Below are 19235 nucleotides of genomic sequence, written 5' to 3'. Positions count from 1 at the left end.
AAGGCACAATGTTTTTGGTGCCTCAGTGTTTTTATGACTTAAATTACCCCGAATTTGGAACTTTTTACCTCACGTTGGGGCAAATTATGATTTGGAAGCCCCCAGAATCTGGTGCCCATTACACAAGCCCAGTAGGCCCGAAGCCACAGCTATATCTGAGCCTCATGCTGATGTATTATGGATCTCTGATGTTTTCTGCCCCTGGGAAAGTCTCCACTTTCAATCCATTTAGCCAATTCAGTGTAATTAGCTGCATTGTCTCGTTCCGCCTGACTCCCGGCAGAGTGCGGTAAACACATTACCCAGCATGAGTGCGTTTCCCCCCTAGTGATTTTCATCAGGGTCCTGAGAACAATAGGCTGCGGCCGGCGTTTGTGTGTTGTGCTGGGATTATTATGCTGTGCACTTCCTCCCTCTACGAGGCCGCTCGCTCTGACCTTAAATCAGAGGCCTATCTGTATTCCAGCTCCGTCATATGCACCGTACTGTGTGGATAAGTAAACTAATGAGCCACAGTAGAACATGGTCGACGTCTGATCGGTAACCTTCACCGCGCCGCCGTGGAACCGCACTACCGACGCAGGCTGCAAAATCCTTATTATAAACACTGGTTAACAGTCCGTCAAAACCAGAGAACAACACAACAATGAATTGCTCAGTGGGGCGCACTCTTATGGCCGCTGTTGCGCACAACACTTGAATCCCCCCCATAGGAGTGAGGAGCAGCATTTTTTCTATGTAGGATTATGCACCGCTGTATGATACCGTAGGCTGCTCTGCGCTGACTTATATCTCTCTATATGGTTCTGTTAGATACCTCTGTTAGATGGTTCTGTGGTTAGATACCGCCGCGGGGGTATCACCAGCAAAAGCTGGCATTACCCTGTAGACGCCTATGGGCATCACTGCACAGCGCTGTGAGGGATCCACCACTCTTATCGTAAGAGTTGTCCTTTGCGTTAATAATCACATATGTTAGTGCGATTATTAAGAATGCGGTAGCCGGCGAATGCCAGCGATGTGGGGCGGCGGATGTTAGCGTATCCCTACCTGTTATGCACCAGACATGCACGATGAGAGCCAGGGAGAGCATCTTGGACCATGTGCATCTACTGTTCTAATAAACTGTGTTGAAACATCAAGCACAGCGCAACATATACCCTGCGTGACCCCTGGTAATCCAGATTTAGCAATATATACATATTGCATGCAGCAGATGTACTGAATGTTCTACAGCCTTCTCCGAGATCTCAGGACAAATACATGCCAGGGTAAAGGGTGGGCAGGCGTAACACCCTGCTGACCAGATGTGCTCGTTTCAGTTTCTGGTCTCCTACGCCTGATACTGGGGAGGGTTCCCGGAAGATCCCTCTCCCTGGAGATTCTTGCAAAGTGTGGCCTATAGTGTTTAATGTGCTAACGTCATCTTCAGATGGCATTAGCTGCAGGGGCCAGTCTTGGTGAATTTGTCAGCAGTGCATCCTCCATAAATCCTATGGGGGTTGCGGATGATGTTAGGAATGATGGCATTGCAGCAGGTATCTCCAATATCAATAAGGTGGAAACATGTTTTGATGAATGCGCCCCTAAGGCAGTCGCTATACTGAGTGTGTACAGCAGAGCCTACAAAGGATGTCAGATAGAGACTGAGCCCATGAATAGGAGATGGGAATCAAGTCTGACTCTTTAATAGGAAAATATTGATTCCATATAAAAACTGCGTATCCTTTTTTTTTTTTTTTATTAAGTAAAACATTTCCAGCACCCCCTTCCTCCGGTCCATCCTCCCACCTGGCCCCTTGCGTTCACCTTGCCTGTCAGATCCCGGCCAGCTTTGGGAAAGAAAAAAAAAACCAGATTGATCGGTTTGCTCAGAAATAATTTCTAATTTGTCAGTGCCGGCGATCAATAAGGCTTACTGGGGAGGATAGGGAGACCGGCGGACGCGGCACAGCGGGGAAAGAAGGCAAATATCAACGTGAAGACGAACAACAGCCAAAAACTGCGGCAAGAGAATAATGACACCATGCTCGCATCGCACCGGCGATCAATCAATTCCACATTATTAACGTGGAAACAAATGGCGGAATGTTATTTCCGCAAATAAAAACCCGCCGTTTGGCTCTGGTCTTTAGCATATAACAACAATTGACAGATGCAGGCTGATTGGAGCATTGCCCGTACAATTAGGGATGTTTAACCATTGATACTATAAAACCATCATTTGCACCCATCGATGGACATCTCTGCACTGGGGAACGGAAGTGGCGGGCCCATTATTATGAGCACAGTAAAAATAAGCATTTCACGATCACCATCACTGACGGCGGAGAACCGTCTCTGCCATCCATGGCAATACTATCGGCCATAGGGGCAAACCCTCAAAGACATTAAAACTTGTATTTTTTTTAAATGTTTTTTTTTTTTTTGTGGAGTGGGGTGGCTTTGGTGGAACATATGAGTGAGAAGAGGCCGTCAGGACTACAGGCAGATGGGAGTAGTATACCGTGTTGTGTGGTGATTATGTCCGCCATATGACTTGCTCCCAGGCAGCGTGCATGTGTGTGCGTGATGCAGATCCCCAAAGCGGGCACAGCTCACACAGCAGATGGCTCCCAGCCAGAGACGCTCCTATACACACTGCAGTGTCCCTGTGATGAGGGTGGGCTTCCCACGGGATACAGAAGCCCCTGGGCAATGGGCTGTCACTACGGATGTGTATACGGCACAGGGACTGATTGATGATAGCGTGCACTACTGTATAAGTATGGTCAGATGGCAAGAGGCTCGGGAGCTGGGGGCTGGCGGGCCTAGGCATGAGGACAGATGCCAGAACCTGGGGTCAGGACTGGCATCACTGATGTTGGCCGAGTCCGAGCACCCATATTGAATAAACCATTATAATGTGTTTTACATGTGGCATAAAAGTGCCCGGCATTCAGAAATAGCCGCTTAGAAAAACATATGTCTTTCTGGCTGCTGTTGGAATAGCCAAACGTGCCAGATTCTGCCGCCTTTTGCTGGCTGGAATACCATTGCTACCCTGTATTGTGTTCTGGCGTGCTGTAACAGAGGTTGCTCACTTCCCACTGACACATTTTTGTGACAAGCCACCCCACGTCCCAAGACGCTGTGGTCGTACATAGAGTCTCACAGGCTGATTTGCCCGGGGATTGTTACTGAGAGAGGAAAGAAGCAGGAGAACGAAGTCATCCGCTAAAGATTATATATTGTATAACTTATTGTGGACTAGGGTTATTCAGAAGTGTCGCTCCAGCTGCTGCCGGACTACACATCCCAGCACACCCTGATACCGTTTTTAGCATGCCCTCCTAATGAAACTGTGGCAGGGCATGCTGAGATGTGCAGTTCCACAGCGGCTGGGGGGCTTCATGTAGAACACCTCTAATGTAGACTATAAATTCCCATATCCAGTAGCGGAGAAGCGTCTGCCAGCCACCGCCGCGTACAGTGTGTTATATACTAGTATTACTGCTGTTATCCGGATGTCTCACAGACAACGTCAAGGTCGACTGGTAATATGTCGACATCAAAATGACAACATGCACTATTTCAACAATATTGACATTGCTATGGGGGGCCCCAGAAAATGTTGTCACCTGAAAATGTCTACATAAGTTAGTAAATTAGGGTTTCCTGTGCTCCGGCGTCGACATTGACACCAAAAAAAGGAAAAAACTCATGTTGACTTTTTTGTGTGTTGACCTTTTCCACCTTGACCTACGGCATGTCGACTTTTGTGAGTGTCGACCTTTTGTCACTGTTGACGTACAGATTGTCTGCCAAGACGTTGGGGGGGGGGGGGGGGGAATGCATTAACATCCGCCGCCCCACATTGCCAGCATTCGCCCGGTACCGCATTGTATATGCGCTAACACATGCGATTAGTAATGCGAAGGACAGCGCTTGTGATTATAGCTGTTCTTTGCGAAGCGGCTTCAGCACTGGATCTCCCACCTGGGAGTCCCTCTACGTATGCGCATAGTGAGGCACCGACCGTGGGGCATGCTGGGAGGGATCCCTCACACGGAGCTGCAGAAGGTATTCTATCTTCTAGAAGGTGCTAAATAAATGAGAAGTAGAATCTGATTGGTTGCAATGGGGGACATCTCATCTTGTATAGAACGCCCATCTTAGTAAATGTACCTCTGTGTCTTCTGCGTTACAGCCCGGTAATGTCACCGTCCATGCTACGGTTAAATGCGGAGGCCATAGGAGGGTGTGCATGGCGTGCTGGCTGCCCTCACATCATTACAGCCTGCACTTAGCCAGCATGAGGTAAGAGTTGGCAAAAACCTCTCCCTGCAACTAACTAATGGTCTTGTCAGAAAGACAATGTAATCAGGGACTTGGCTGTCCTGTAGGGACCTCATTCGTGTTTCATGGAAAGCCAGCGGAGGGTAGATGGAATCTGCGCAACGTCATCCGCGTGAGAAACAAGGACGCTAAGAAAGTTGGTCATTGGCAATCTGAGCAATCTGTTATCCCTGCCAACAGGCTACGGTTCTAGGGTATATTTCATTTTCGCCGCTGATGAAAAGTCGATGAGTTAGTCACATGATCACGTCCCGCTCACCTCAGCGCACACCGATTTATGGGGAATGGATGACTATATAACACTGCATTTGCCGGTCGGATGCACGCACCTTGAGGCAGCTAAACCCTCATCGCTGTCACTGAAGTGCATGAAATCTCCGCCAATAACCAGTGATGTCACTGAGGCACGAGGCACAGAGTTCACCTATTCTCAGTGGCTCAGCCCTGGTGGCACGTGCAGGCGCCTCATTTACATAGCACATCCAGGGCACGCCACAAATTGGCTAGGATTTGTACCCCGTGCCCGAACGGTTTGCCCAGGACGCACCAAGGTGTATAACCTGCCCACAGAAGATATGTACCCAACATACATGCGTCACGTGTGTAAGGTGATGCGGAGATGGGGGTGTAACATGTGCACGTGGGAAGTGAACGTGGCCGGTCATAATGACTGTTTGCTATAGAAGCCTCCATCTTTAAACTGGAAGAAGGACCCTCTGATAGGACTACAGAGCCTTAGGCCTCACTACTGGTGACCATACAGCGTGCTTCTGTCCTTGCACCATTCCCGCACCGCCCTGCTACTTCCTAATGCTTAGCGAATTACTGCGACCTCTGCCAGATGCGCTTCTCCCCAGGTGACAGATTGTCTGCTCGATAGTCATATCCTGAGAAATCACATTCACTTCCGCGTTCCCATTACAGACAAACACGCTGAGCGGCAAAGTGGACATTGATCTGGACCTATTCCCGCCTGGAAGAAGGGCGCTCTCTTCTCTGCTTGTGTAACAGGAAACCAGATGTATACTATACAGTGTGAGTCTATGCCACGCATTATGGTGCAGACGTTCCTGCCAGGCCCGTGGCCCCAGCTCAGCCTGTGCTCTATCACTATACTGCAATGTCTGAGGCTGGCTTACCTGCACTGGGGGTTCACGCGGGACATGCATTGGGTTGAGCACTGAAGGTTGACATGGCTAAGGTCGACAGGGTTGGAAAGATGACACAAGCATTAGGTTGACAATGTGAAGGTAGACAGTCAACATGAGTTATTGTCCCAAATGTCAATATAGTCGACATGGACACTGTCAAAGTGTACGCGTCCCCTCACATGGTTCGCCATGCCTCGGACACACTATTTTTAACTTGTGTCGACATTTTGACTGTTAACCTCCCCATTGTTGACCTAAGGCTCGTGTCAACCTTCCAACCCTGTCGACCTGAGCCACATTGACTTATGCCATATGTCGACTTAGCCATGTCGACCTTCAATGGTCGATCCAATGCATGTTGACTTAAATAGGGGTAGATCTAGTGACGTATGCCATCCACGCTGGGTGAATTGGGCCCATAGATGGTAATGGGGGCTTCTTTTTTAACTGCAGTTCTGCAATAGACCCCTAAGTTGGCAGCTGCTGTCATTTTATCAGCTGTGCCAGTTAGGAGCTAGTTGGTTGGAGGGAAACATATATATGTTTATATATATAACCCTCATAAGACAGATGCTTATTAATTTCCAATATGGCAGCCCCCAAGCAGAGACGCTTACATTAGGTACAGGCCGGCGTATATAAACAAGCAGCACAATTCACCACTGTGTTGTACAATGGGCCCAGCCCCGGAGTACGACCTCTGCCTCTGTAGCTGCTTCCCCTCCAGCCCATTGTTGATTTTGTCATTGTGAGATGAAGGTTTGTACTACGGCCCTCGTGTTCCTCCAGGCCCCGCAGGCGTATCCTCTCTTTGTTCTGCTGAATGCACCACGATTCAGATAGGAAGAGGTGGAAACTGAGTTATATACCAGAATATTGATATTTATTTTGATGTTTGCACGATCGCTGGCACAACGCGCAGATATCCTTCCATTATTCGGGATGCATTAATCAATAGTAATGCCAGTGACTCTGTGGGTGCCCTCAGCGTTCACACCACATGGTATAAACATTTTCACTTATCTCCCAAATCTGAGCGCCTGTGTGGAATTACCTGCAGGAACAGAGTTCTCCTCACAGGAGAGTATCGCTGTGCCTGTCAGAGGGAATTTCCAGAGATCTCACAGAATAGAGGGAAGACGAGCAGCGGCGCAGTACATAAACCGTCTCTTATTTCAACTACTGTCACAACAAGATTGTCAGAGGGAGGAGAGTTGACATATTATTTAGCTGAGGCATCCCCACTAGTGTATTTCCCTGCGGTGTGCATGTCACATTGCATAATAGAAGGCAGCGATGAGCACAGCTGGAACACTGTGGGCTGCTTATCCGAGTGACGCGACAGTGACAACAGACGGCCCTTTTTTGCTGGAAAATGGGCTGGCGCTCCTCACAGGGGGAAGAAATAACCGCACCACCGAAAGACCGGCCCGTTTCAAAATGGCGGCAGCCATTTTGTTAGCTGGTCAGGACCAGTTTTGCCACTGGGTGGGATGATAGTAAGTGACACATTGGACTCTGGTTTGTCCAATTGGATTGGGTATTTTCCCACCCCTAACTGACAGCGACATTGGCATCTCATGATTGCACTGGTTTCCAGCTTTGTAAGTGAGCGGGGCCAGGGATGCTGTGAGGTGCATTGCCCCCAACAACCAATCAAATTCTAGAAATCACTTTCTACAGCATTCCAGAGCCAGAAGTGGTTGCCAGGGGCCACACCTCCACTTTCAAAATAAAAATGAACAGGAGACAGTTATACAACAAACTGGGTATTTATAGACAGTCAAAGGTATGAGGGCCCTGCTTGCAAGCTTACAATCTATAGAACTTTTGCCGCTCAACCTCTGTGACATTGTTTAATTTGGTCCTAGATTGGACTAAACCTCTACGAATGTCTTTAGATGCATTGATTGGAGGCTTTTAAGTACAGCAGGGGGGGGGGGGGGGGTATAGAGGGGTCACTGTGTGCTGGTCACTGGGAATCTGTGCCCGGAAGCAGAGGTCAGAGACCCCTCTAGTGGGAGCTGGATGATTAATTGCGCCAGAGATCAGAGGGCCTTATCCAACTGTCCTCACCAGACTGGTTCTCAACATCTCCACCCAGGTTACTGACCCCCAGGCTGAGCTCCAGGGTACACAGAAGCACTTCACTGTACTGAGTTGGGGATAATTGCACTGGTTAGTTTATCGCACCCTGGCACCAGCCACATTCAAGAGATTTGTATTTGTTGTATCCATATCTAATAGCCAATGTGTATTTAGTGATACAAACATAAGTGAGAAAAGATGGGGTGTGTGAGTATATATGATGGATGCCTGGCGTAAAATGTACATGATAATTAGGAGTCCAGGCCTGCACGCAACTAAGTTGTGAACGTTGCAACTTCGCAAATGCAGGCAGTTGTGTCTTTCTAGTATACGCTATTTACATCTGCATGGGTTTTAATCAAACACCCCTAAAATATGACTGTGACTTACAATGGCCCCAGAGGTTGCAGCTAGGTGCAAGGGGCGGGTTACCATGATCACGCCATTGCAGGCCCAGCCCCCATGGTACTATGCCATGATTGGCAGCATTTTACAGCGGGCCACGGTGATGTCATCAAACCCCCGAACCACAAACTAAACTCGTACGGTGTCCTACTCCCCCACCGATACAAGGGAGACCTCCAAAATGTAGGGGTCTCCCAGATATTACGGGAGACAAGGTAAGTATACCCTAAATTAAATAGATACATTTTTTCATCACCTATGTCTGGTGTGGACTAGAGATATTGAATACGGAGTCTATGTACTACTATGCCTTGGAGAGAGATGAAGTAACATACAACTAGCTCCTAACTGCCATGTTATAGGCTGTGTTTGAAATATTACAATTAGGAGCTGATTGGTTGGTTCTTTATCTCTGGACACTTTATCTCTCTCTTTAGTACATAAGCCTCTTAGTCAGTGTTTTTATGTTGGTGGATTGTGCTGAATGGCTGCGGTGGAGGTGGGGGAGTTGGGTTTTGCTGCTGAGGGGGTCAGTTTTGTTATACGGGCATAGAACAGCCGTTCGGTCCGTCCTCCTCGGTGATATTCCCCAGCCAATAGCCTGACATGTGCGATGGGGAGGTGTATAGGTCAATAGACTCCTCTCCCTGTATGTCTAAGTGTCCCCGTCACCTCGTGTGAATGCGTGCCGGAGAATACAGCCGCTTTATAAATGAATCTTAATGATAAAATGATAAATCGTTTAATTGTCCACATCGCTGTACGAGGCACAGGCCTGCCGGAACACACTGTGCTGCCACATTGTAACGGTTTCAGGGAAAACAAGATGGAGACAAAGGTTTCTCGACCCGAGAGACGCCTTCGCGTATTCAGCATCTACAGGCGGGCAGGAGGAGGCACTTACTGGAAATCCATACAGGAAAGGTCATACAGTATTTGGTACAGAGATGTCTCATTAGAATGTGGAGACGTGAGGAGGTGATTGGTAAACTTTGAAGTATATACTGACAGGATTTATGTGGTGACAACCGCTGCACTCTCAGGGGCCCATTTATCATTCACTGTTTGCGGCTATTTCCCTGAAAACACCCGTTTTCAGGGGTTAGTCGCAAATATGAAGTATCACTGGGATGTATGTAGGAGGGAATGCAGCAGGAATCTCCGATCCCTCCTGCACCGCCACCGGCCGCATCCCTCATAGGTTTCTAAAGGGTTTATTTACTATGATGAGAGTTCTATTGAAGATGGGATGTTGCTAGGGGCAACCAATAAGATTCTATCGACTATCTAGAAGGTGCTAAATAAATAAGTAGTTTCTGATTGGTTGCTATGGGCAACATCCCATCTTAGTAAATAACCCCTAAATCCTATGAAATACTTTCTCTCGCGGGATTCTCTGCACATCGCCGCCATTCGCATAGTTAATAATCACATATGCACAAACATATGTGATTATTAAGGCATAGGACAGCTCTTGCCATAAGAGCTGTCCTTTGCGTTGTGGCCGGTGATGTGCAGCGGGTCCCCCCTCCCTCCCTGGACCCTTACCCGGCTCCGCTTCCTCCTCCCTGCACCCGGAAGAGGTGCAGGGAGGAGGAGATCACTGGTCCGTGCAGCACAGCAGGAGGCAAAGGGGGGGGGGGGTGGCGGGGGACGCGATGGGAAGCCCATAGGCTTCCATGGGGTTACTCCATCTAGAACCGGCGGCGGGGCTTTGCTGCATAATAAAGCGCGGTAAAACCCCCGAAAACAGGGTTTTTACGTTTTTTTTTGTTTGCAGCATCTCGCCCATTGAGCTTACGACCCTTTGGCAGAGGAGAATGAAATTAATTGTGGGCAGGGGGTGTTCTAAGTGCAGTCAAAGCACAGTACAGGCATCTTTGTGCAAATACGTCCCAGACTGTTCTATAACAAGCTAGAAGCTGGCCAGATAAGGACTGCTGGGAGTCGTAGTCCGTCAGCGCTGCTGAGGAGGTTGTCGCCATAACCTCCAGGCGTGCCGCTGCCGAAGTATACAGTGGCACGCTTGGTGACAAAGTGACCGGTGACAGATGGCAGAATTGTATCATCTACAGAACAGTATGCTGCGGGCCCCTGGGCTCTGACAGGGTGACGCGCACAACTGTTCGGTGATCATGGAATGACAAGACATATGGCATTATAAGAACAGCCAGCCCCACCATAAGACGGAGGCTGGGAGGGGAGAACACACAACTTTACAGCTGGGGCGGACAAGTTTACTTAAGGAAAGTGGCCGCATCTGTCCTGGAACGCGGCCAGCCTAGGCCCTGGCACCCGAAAGGTTTATTTAGGTTTGTTTGTTATGCTCTCTGCCTACATCTGCAATCTACTCACAATAGGAGTTTATTAATGTGATAGTAACATGGAAACATTTTCCGGGAATTCTGCCCACTCCGATGCTGACCCGTTTTATATCATGTTATTATCGTTACATCAGTGCGGATATACGGACGTGTACGCAGCTGTATACCAGGACGTGCCATCTGGTTTATTTAGAAGTGAAATGGATATAAGTATATGTATAACAACAGAGGCTTCTGACCTCACCAGCAGTTAGTGGCGTGATTTCGGAAGCCTGTCTCTGACTAGGGTCCGGACCCACCTGAGTGCACGACCCTACACACACCTGGGTGAGATGAGGGGTGACCGTCCCAGCAGAATCGGGGCGACCGCAGGCCAGATTTACATCCGTGAGTGATATTAGTAAATACAGTAACTATCGCTGTCTAAAGAAATGCACACAAATAATACAGGTACTAATTGCACCATATAATGAGATCCTACACAAAACATACTACAGGTCTGATGAGTAATGGTGTGTACACACGGTACTTTTTGCCTTCCGATGTTGACGATATAGTCAACATCGGATCGGAGTCGGATGCAGATCGCAAGGGTTTTAACCCTTCACATCCCGATCCGATTCCAATGCGTGTTCACGTATCGCAAGGCAGAAAGTCTGGTCTGCCATGACTATATAGTGCAGATCTGCACTATATAGTCAGACTTGTATGCAAATCGGATGTGCCTTCAGATACTATCCACGATCCGATCTGATCGTATCGGGGATCGCATCTGAAGGCACATCTGACCGTGTGTACACACCATATCCTGAGCATGGAGCTGGCAATCTAAGGGTAATGGGAGACCTGTCCAAGGTAGTATAAGGTCTGTTACTAGTTAAAGGCCCGTCAAAATGATGGCTTCTGCAATGTACTTTTACATTGAGCTGTGACAGTTTTCACTTTCACTTTGAGCTGTGACAGTTTTTACATTAACTTTGAGCTGTGACCGTTTTTACTTTCACTTTGAGCTGTGACAGTTTTAGCCCACAAACTCTCCACATCCCAGTCCCTATCTGCCCCTACCTCCAATCTCTGTCTTTATGACGCTCTCTCTATCCAGCACATTTGATATAGATCAGTCTCTGCAAAAATTGCTTTCACTTTCACAAAGGAGTTATTTGGTCTGTTGAGTGGCCTCTAATGGTCAGTGGCGGTACTTCATCTCATAGAGGTGAGGAGTATTTAGCCTTTTATATATAAATTCCATCTCTGCAGTACAGTAACTCTGCCATCCAGTAATACTGCCATGGCCACAATGTATGTTATACCTTTGATGATGCCCAGAACGTATAATATATAATATTTTCCTGGGCCACTTTTAGTTCCCAATCCACCCCTGTGCTATATTGAGTTCTCTCGTAAACAGAAACTTTGTTTTTGTCTTTAACATTTCCCCCAAAATATTTATTTTTCTGTGATCATTTTTGCAACAACAGAAAAATAAATAAATTCCTATTTTCAAATCATTGCCCAGATCTTCACAGAGATACTTTAGGTCTGTTTCCTATGTTCAGACAATTGAGGAAAAAGTTTTGTTGTGCCACAGTCCCCTCTGGCTACTTAACAGTTAAAGACATTAGTTGAGGACCCCCCTAAGCTGACCCCAGCCCTCCCCGAATTGGCTTCCTAGAGGGGACAAACTGCATTTCCTGCCTGTTTTCTCATGGATGAAACAAACGCAGCCTTCAGCAATGTAAACAGGCTGTGTGATTAATGTGTCCAAAGTGCCCTCTCCCCCCCTGATAAACCTTTAACGTTACAGTAGCCTCTGTCACATCTGTGTACCACAAATACCCCAGGCCCTCACCCAGACCAGTGCTGCCCCCTGCAGTCATGGGGCGCACAATACTGCCATGGCTAGAATGCTCTCCGAGTGCATTTCTTATCACTATACATATTAAGCTCTGGATCACAGGTTCTGCTCATGCAGTAAATAGTTATTTTTAGTTAAACATAACAGGCCGGAGCAGCCTTTGAATGTCTTGGGCTCACTCTGTTCTAGAACAAAGAACCATTTCATTTTTATCTGTAATCGCCGTTTCCAAGTATTTCTTATGACCAAATATAGAGATAGTCTCAGTGTTGTTACTGTCGATTTAAAATAACACGTGTGCGGAATACATGGGAACGTCACATGACTGGGCTTTACCGGCTGCGACCAATCAGATGCTAACCTACTGTATTTGACAGTAGTCTATGTAGGGCCTGGTGTAGATAGAAATTAACAAAAAGTAACCCAACTACCTGCTGTTTATTGGGGCACTAGCCATGAAAAAGTACAACTGGACGTTCCTTGTCGCTGCTGGTTGCTATGATTTCAGGGACATTTATCATTGCCCCTAGCCGGGACAGTTAGGGGCCCAATTATCAACGAGCGATAAAATGCATTGTGAGTGATAAATCGCATTGGTTTATTAGATGGCGATCCAGCCAATCAGCTCTTAACTTCCATTTTAAATGGCAGTTAGGAGCTGCACACTGGTCAGTTTGGAGCTGGTTGGCTGGAGCCTGCATCGTAACTGCGCACGACAAGCGTTGGAGGAGATTTATTTCACCAGGAAAGAGTGAAGTAGGAATCAGCTCGCTGTCAGTCACGGTTCAACTTCAGAGCTTGATAAAGGTTAGCCATTCGTTCGTATTTCAGACCCCCGATTCAATAATTGCAAGCTCTTTGGCCTAGGCTGAAACCCCTCTGGAACCAGTTTGCAATACATGATAGAAATGTCAGTTTGATGGCGGCGGAGAAGAGACTAAGGCAGGGCTTATCGTCATGTAACGCTGCAGGGGCCCACTGGCACTTATCAGGAGGCTGGCACACATCTAACCTTTCTCTCCCTGTCCCCCCCCCCCCCCCCCCCAAGGCGTCTCACACACGAATAATCGCTGCCTGCAACTGAACATCATAATAAGGTGGAGGGTGGGCCTGACACCGCATTCAGCGCCTCCTATCCCAAAATAATCACTGTCTACTTATAATTCCTTTCTGTAGGGCACAGATGCCCGTCGCTGACACCTCTGATAGGGAAGGACCCTCCGCTCTTCTATGCCCCCCTCCCACATTCACATGCAGGAGCCTGATAATACTATTAGCACTGAACAATACCTATCAGCATTTCCTCTCGCCGCAGATGTGTCACGCTGGTTATCGCTTCTGAATATGGAACACGGAATAGCTGTAAAAGCTCCGACACAATGATTCACCCCACTTAGAACAGAGCTTGTTGTACGGCCTCTGGGATACAGACGCTCTCACGCTTGCTCTTATCCCAAGGATCCTTCTGCCGGCACAATACATTTAAAGGGAAAACAAAATTAAGTCTTCACTCAGGAGAAATATTTAAATGTCCGGCTTGGAAAAGCAGCCGAACAACAAAAAGTCCCAGCGCCGTTACGCAGAAACTGTTCCCATTGCAAGGCTGGGACCGTGTGCCGGTTTTCCCGCTTCAAAGACTCCTTACTGTACTCTGGAAAAGAGGCGGGTCAACGGAATATAAACAAACAAACATCTGGCATGGATTGGCACTGTGGAAAGGCGCCGTTTATTTTATTGAGTAACCAATGGGTGTGCTGCTTCAAAGCCGTGCCATTGTGTCATTCATAAATCTCATGACAACCATTTTCATGTCAACCTTTTCCATATCAACCTATTGCTTGTGTTGGCATTTTGGGGGGATGCCCAGGAGTCAGCGAAGGCTCTGGCACATGGGCACATTCTGCACATGGGGGTGTTTTATGGTGCTGGTGCCATATTTTTGAAGTAATCACCCGAAAAATGGCTCCTATTGTGCACTGTCCTGTGGTGTAGTGTGTGTGTGTGTAATATCCTATATAATAAAAGACTAACACTGCTCCTCACCTCTGTGGGGGGGGAATTCAAGTGCTTTGTGCACCGTCGGCCACTAGATGGCGCCTGACAGAGAAATTCAGGTTTTGCTCATTTGGGGCACACACAACCGTCAGCGCTGACATGTCTGTTAACAAGCTGGTAACTATTATGTTTAAAATAATTTACTGATTCATATAATTTACTGACGCTTAGTATTTTTACTGACACAATATAAACAAAAACCCATAAAAGAGAGCGTTACACCGGGGACTAATTACCACAGAGCAATTCTAGTGACAAATATGCCCTGTAATGTCACCAGCACTGATGTGACACTTCTGTGTGTATTTCTGCCGTGTCATTTTTACTGACATGTACATTTTTTTTTCTTACTGACGAATGAAAATTTGACTTTTTTTTTTTCTGCAGTGTTGGTAAAATTGATGGCGGCTGGCAACCCCCGGGGCTAAAGACACACCACTGAGTCACAGATCATCTGTGTGGCATTTTCTGGGCTGCTCAGTCAGCAGAAAAACAGCACGCACGTTTCCTGTCAGAGAACCGCTTAGTGAAAATGGGCCTCTGTACAACCTTTTGCCTGTTGTAGTGACATTTGTTCCCAAATATGTAGAGCGTGAGGGAAACTTGTCACCAATTTATAACCTAAACCTCACCTGCACCGTGTGAGGTCATGCCAGCCATCAGACACGGCAGTGGGGGGTTGGCAGAACCACGTCCGTTTCGCTGCGGGTTACACCATCCTGTGTATGTAAATGGGGCATGATGATTTTGTCTGCGCGCGTTTAAAATTCATTGCTGCTTCTACGCAGAAGGAGAATATAAAGGCGCTGACGTGGTCCAGAGCCAGTCAGTAACCTGGATCTGACTAAAGCCAGTGATGACACTCCAGCTGTTGTTGAACTACACATCCCAGCATGCCCTGCATCAGTTTTAGCATCGCCAAATTGTAAAACTGTAGCGGGGCATGCTGGGATGTGTAGTTCAACAACAGCTGAAGTGTCAAGGTTAGCCATCACCGGGTCACTAGACAGAGTAGAACGGTTCCGACCTTGTGCATGGATCGTCAGCTCTTGGGGAGAGAGGTCATTAGGTCATAATGTGAGCTGCAGGTCACGTTTGTACTTGACTGAGGCTTGATAATCCCAGCTACTGTAGCAATGGTGAGACAGAGAGGACCAGCGGGCTCTTTCTACAGCATCAGCATTATCCTGCTGGTAATGAGATTATCCCATGGGCTGCAGGTAACAGACGGACTGCTCCCAGCAAGGAGCCAGGCAACACATCACCGCTCTCTATTAAACAGGCCCCTGGGACTCAGGCACAGGCAGCCTCCCTCCTCTACCTCCTTGGCCACACCAGGAGAAGCCATTGTTACACATCCTGGCATGCTGACAGCAGCACAGGGAGCAGCGACCGGTGACTCAGAAATCATAACACTGCATGCAAAAGGGTTAAACCTGGGCCTGGATCCGGTGGTCTTCCACAGCCCCCCTCCCCCTCCAGCCCCCTTCTTCTATACACAGTACTGCACTATATGCAAGACCCCAAAACAGGCCCCTGCTCCCTGACAGCTCCAACAATGCAGGGAGAATAAGGGGCTGTCCCAAGGATTGTTATTCTCCCAGCTGTTGTACAAGTCACTGGTGGAAGCTCAGATCACTTCTCATTAACCACTGCCCTGGCACAGCTGAGAAAATATGTAATATGGGCACAAGTGACAGGTTCTTGTCTCTGACTGATGCAATACTGAGGGGGCTTGGGGGACTGTCCTGTCTGTCATTCCATTCATTGGCCACTTTAAAGTTTAAATCCAACGGCCGTTTCGCAGAGGGCAAAAAGCTGAAATCAAAAGTCAGGCAGAGATAGATAGATAGATAGATAAGAGCTTGTATCTTGCAGCAATATATTAAATGCAATGAGCTCATCTTACTGAACCTAGGCCCAGCCTGATGCACTCCTGGGAGACAGTACTTTATAGTAGGTGACAAATAGAGATTGTGCCCATCTAGGTCCACCGGCTACACCAGGAACCAGCAGCTGTTGCAGAGCTAATGGATAGCAAACAAGAGCTGCAACACATTTCTAATACAGATATTGCTCTGCGTACAAGACAATGCTCTGCGTAACAGCGCCAGAGAGAGTACTCAGTAGGTGCAGCGCTGTCTAATAGACATCACACAGCCTAATAGAGATATATCACTCTGCAGAAGAGACACTGCATATCAGAGCTAACTCTGCATAAGAGACACTTTGCGCCGCATGAGTACAATACTCTGCATACTGTAGGGTGGCTCTGCAGTTATGATGTTACTCTGTATACACTGTTTATATTGCTCTGCATAAAAAAACATTGCTCTGCATGGAAGATGTTACTTTGTATACAAGAGACTTTGCTTCGCAAAAATTGCTCTGCATAAGAAACAATGCTCTGCATAGAAGTAAAAGAAGCTTTGCTTTGTACCGATAAAATCTTCTGCATTGCAAATATTGCTCCGCAAATAACACATTATGTTCTGCGGAAGAGATACTCTGCACTGCATGAATTGCTCCGTATATAAGAAATGCTCTGCATCAACCCTAAAAAGAGACACTGATAAATAAAATATTTTGTATAACAGACATTGCTCTGCATATAAAACCTTGTTCTGCAGGGAAGACCCCGCTACGTAAATTACTCTGCATAAAAAAACATTGCTTTACACTAGTAGCCCTAAAAAAGAGTCAATGGACTGCAGAAATACATTACTTTGCAGAAAGAACATAACAAAACTTCCACTTCGCGACTTTGCACTGCATAAATCGCTCTGCATGCAAAAAAATGCTCTGCAATTAACACTTTTGCCCTATATAAGAAACACTGCTGTGCAAATGAGACATTCAAAACTGTGCACAGCATAAATTGCTCTGCATTCAAAACATTGCTCTGCATATAACACACTGTAAGAAGCGGTGCTCTGCAGATACGAGACTTTGCACTGCATAAGTACATCGCTCTGCCTAAGCATACATTTGCTATCCAGGTCTGAAGGACTATGGTTTGCAGAACCCGTCATGCACATTCAGGCTATGAAGGGGCAAATCAAGTTATAATTCCATCGCATTTGTGGGTAAGGAACGGGAATGAGCGCAGCTTAGCAGACCTGGGCAGGCTGATAAACAAATGATGGAACGCAGGGACCGCTGGAGACTTCTGTGTGACTCTGAGCACCCCAAAATCATTTGTTTTGGGGGGAGGGTGGGTAACACTGTGTATAATTTTCCACCCTTTAAACCCCAGTTTAGGGCACCGTGTCCTGCGGCGGTTAACAGGCGGAATCCGGGAGACTCGGGGACAGTTTATTGGAGAACCCGTTATTTAACCCCTCTGATGCTGGAGGAGTGATGGGCTCCGAGATCTCGTTCCTTGGAATGGGAAGGGTTAAACGCTCCAATACCCTAAACACAACCTGCTGGTCACCCCACAATCCTATGTATATGTATATATATATATATATATATATATATATATATATATATGAATGTATGTATGTATATATATATATATGTGCAGGTATGGATATATACGACGAAGGGCTTATTTCTGCTGACAGGAGGGGTTTTAAATAAAAGGTCCGGTACTCCTATCCCAAGCCAAAAACACAGGGGTGAATACCCCCCTGAAATGACCCCCCCCCCGCCGCCTCCGCTCTCTCTCCTGTCCGCTATGCAATAAAACTTCAAGGAACAATAAAGGACCAGCAATGCCAAACACAACTCATCCTCTGCCTCCATAACCTTTATTTCCACCACAGCAACTGGACAGCAGAGCTTACCATCGGGAAAAAAAACCCTCAAAGCCAACCACAAGCTGTACTTCGCCACCGCCTAGGCAGCCGCCATGCCCGGTGGCGGTTTCCATCTTTGCAGCTGATCCCAAAAGTGTACGTCGCGGAGACAATGGCCCAGAGATAAGACTGAAAAGCGTCTTACCTTTTGGAGGCTGAGGAGTTGGTAGGTTTCCTTCTATACAGGGTGGCAGAAAAAGGTCAGATCAAAAACCCAGTAGGATGCCAAGGGAGGGGGGGGTTGGTGTTGGGGGGAAGGGGGGGTGGCACATGCCCCAGATTCCTAGGCTGGAGAGTAGTATAATTCCGTGTGGTGTCAGGGCTGCTGTGTGTCTCTAAACTGAGGGCAGAGCAAAACAAAGTACTGTATGCCAGGATCTCCTAACTGGGAGACAGCCTACCATTACTCCCTGATTCCCAGCACCAATAAAATCCCAATGCCTCTCCCACAAACCGGCTCTGCTCCTCCTATATCTCCTCTGCCTGCTGGATCGCCTTACTGCTGCTCAGCCTCCTGAGCTGTCATTCCTTCCTTCCCTCCGCCTAACCTGTCATCTACAAACCCGTTCTGTCCTCCCTGCCAGCATTGCAAGGGTTACTGTCCCCGCACCGGCCTGGCACCGACCCAGCAGCAGGCTGGTGCTGCACTGGGTATCGGTTCTGTCTGGAAGATATGGTCTGGGTACAGGCTAACACACCGGCTTTGTGCATTGTACGGAAGTTCTGTGGGTAGAGAGCTGATATACAGGTTACTGGAATCCGAGGTGGAGAATAATATGATTAATATGTGACCAGTGCTCGCTGCTTATACAGATCACATTAGCTGAGGTTTATACCTATGACCCAGGCCATGCCAGCCGTCCGCTTACATTTACACCTGTCACTTCAGCAGTGCTTTGCAGCATCCATCCACACGCTCCGTAGTGTACAATGTGGCTGCAGCTCAACAGCCCAGGAAGGGTTAAAGCCCGCTCCTTGGCTGCCATGAGGTGAGAATCCCATCCCCGGCACTCGCAGGGCGCTGGGCTCCGTGTAGCTGCTAATTGGAATTGGAAGGCACTAGTTAGATCATGTCACAGCTGCCTGTGTCATCTGTCTCTGTGACACTGAGACGGGAGGAGGAGGGGGGCACGGATGCAGGGACAATGGCTGCAGGGTACAATGTGTACGAGTGTCACAGGTGTAAAGTGAGTGGTCTGACCGGTGGGCACCAGCC

The 19235-nt window shown here is 47.7% G+C and overlaps 2 protein-coding genes across 5 annotated transcripts in view; one reads left to right on the top strand and one right to left on the bottom strand.

The window, feature by feature from the left end:
• SEMA6C (semaphorin 6C) overlaps positions 1 to 18408 on the bottom strand; it is a 109993-nt gene extending 91585 nt beyond the window's left edge. Inside the window, exon 1 of one of the 3 annotated variants that reach the window (XM_083166487.1) lies at positions 18165 to 18408. The gene's annotated coding sequence lies outside the window, so the exon portion shown is untranslated. The remainder of the gene's footprint in view (positions 1 to 18164) is intronic. The other 2 variants (XM_083166485.1, XM_083166486.1) reach the window with 2 other exon arrangements.
• TNFAIP8L2 (TNF alpha induced protein 8 like 2) overlaps positions 1 to 19235 on the top strand; it is a 422216-nt gene that overhangs the window by 114974 nt on the left and 288007 nt on the right. The gene's annotated exons all lie outside the window — the stretch shown is intronic.

This window comes from Crinia signifera, chromosome 12 (genome assembly GCF_055691185.1).
Source record: "Crinia signifera chromosome 12, ASM5569118v1, whole genome shotgun sequence".
NCBI lineage: Eukaryota > Metazoa > Chordata > Amphibia > Anura > Myobatrachidae > Crinia > Crinia signifera.
This window is presented reverse-complemented; position numbering and strand designations above follow the sequence as displayed.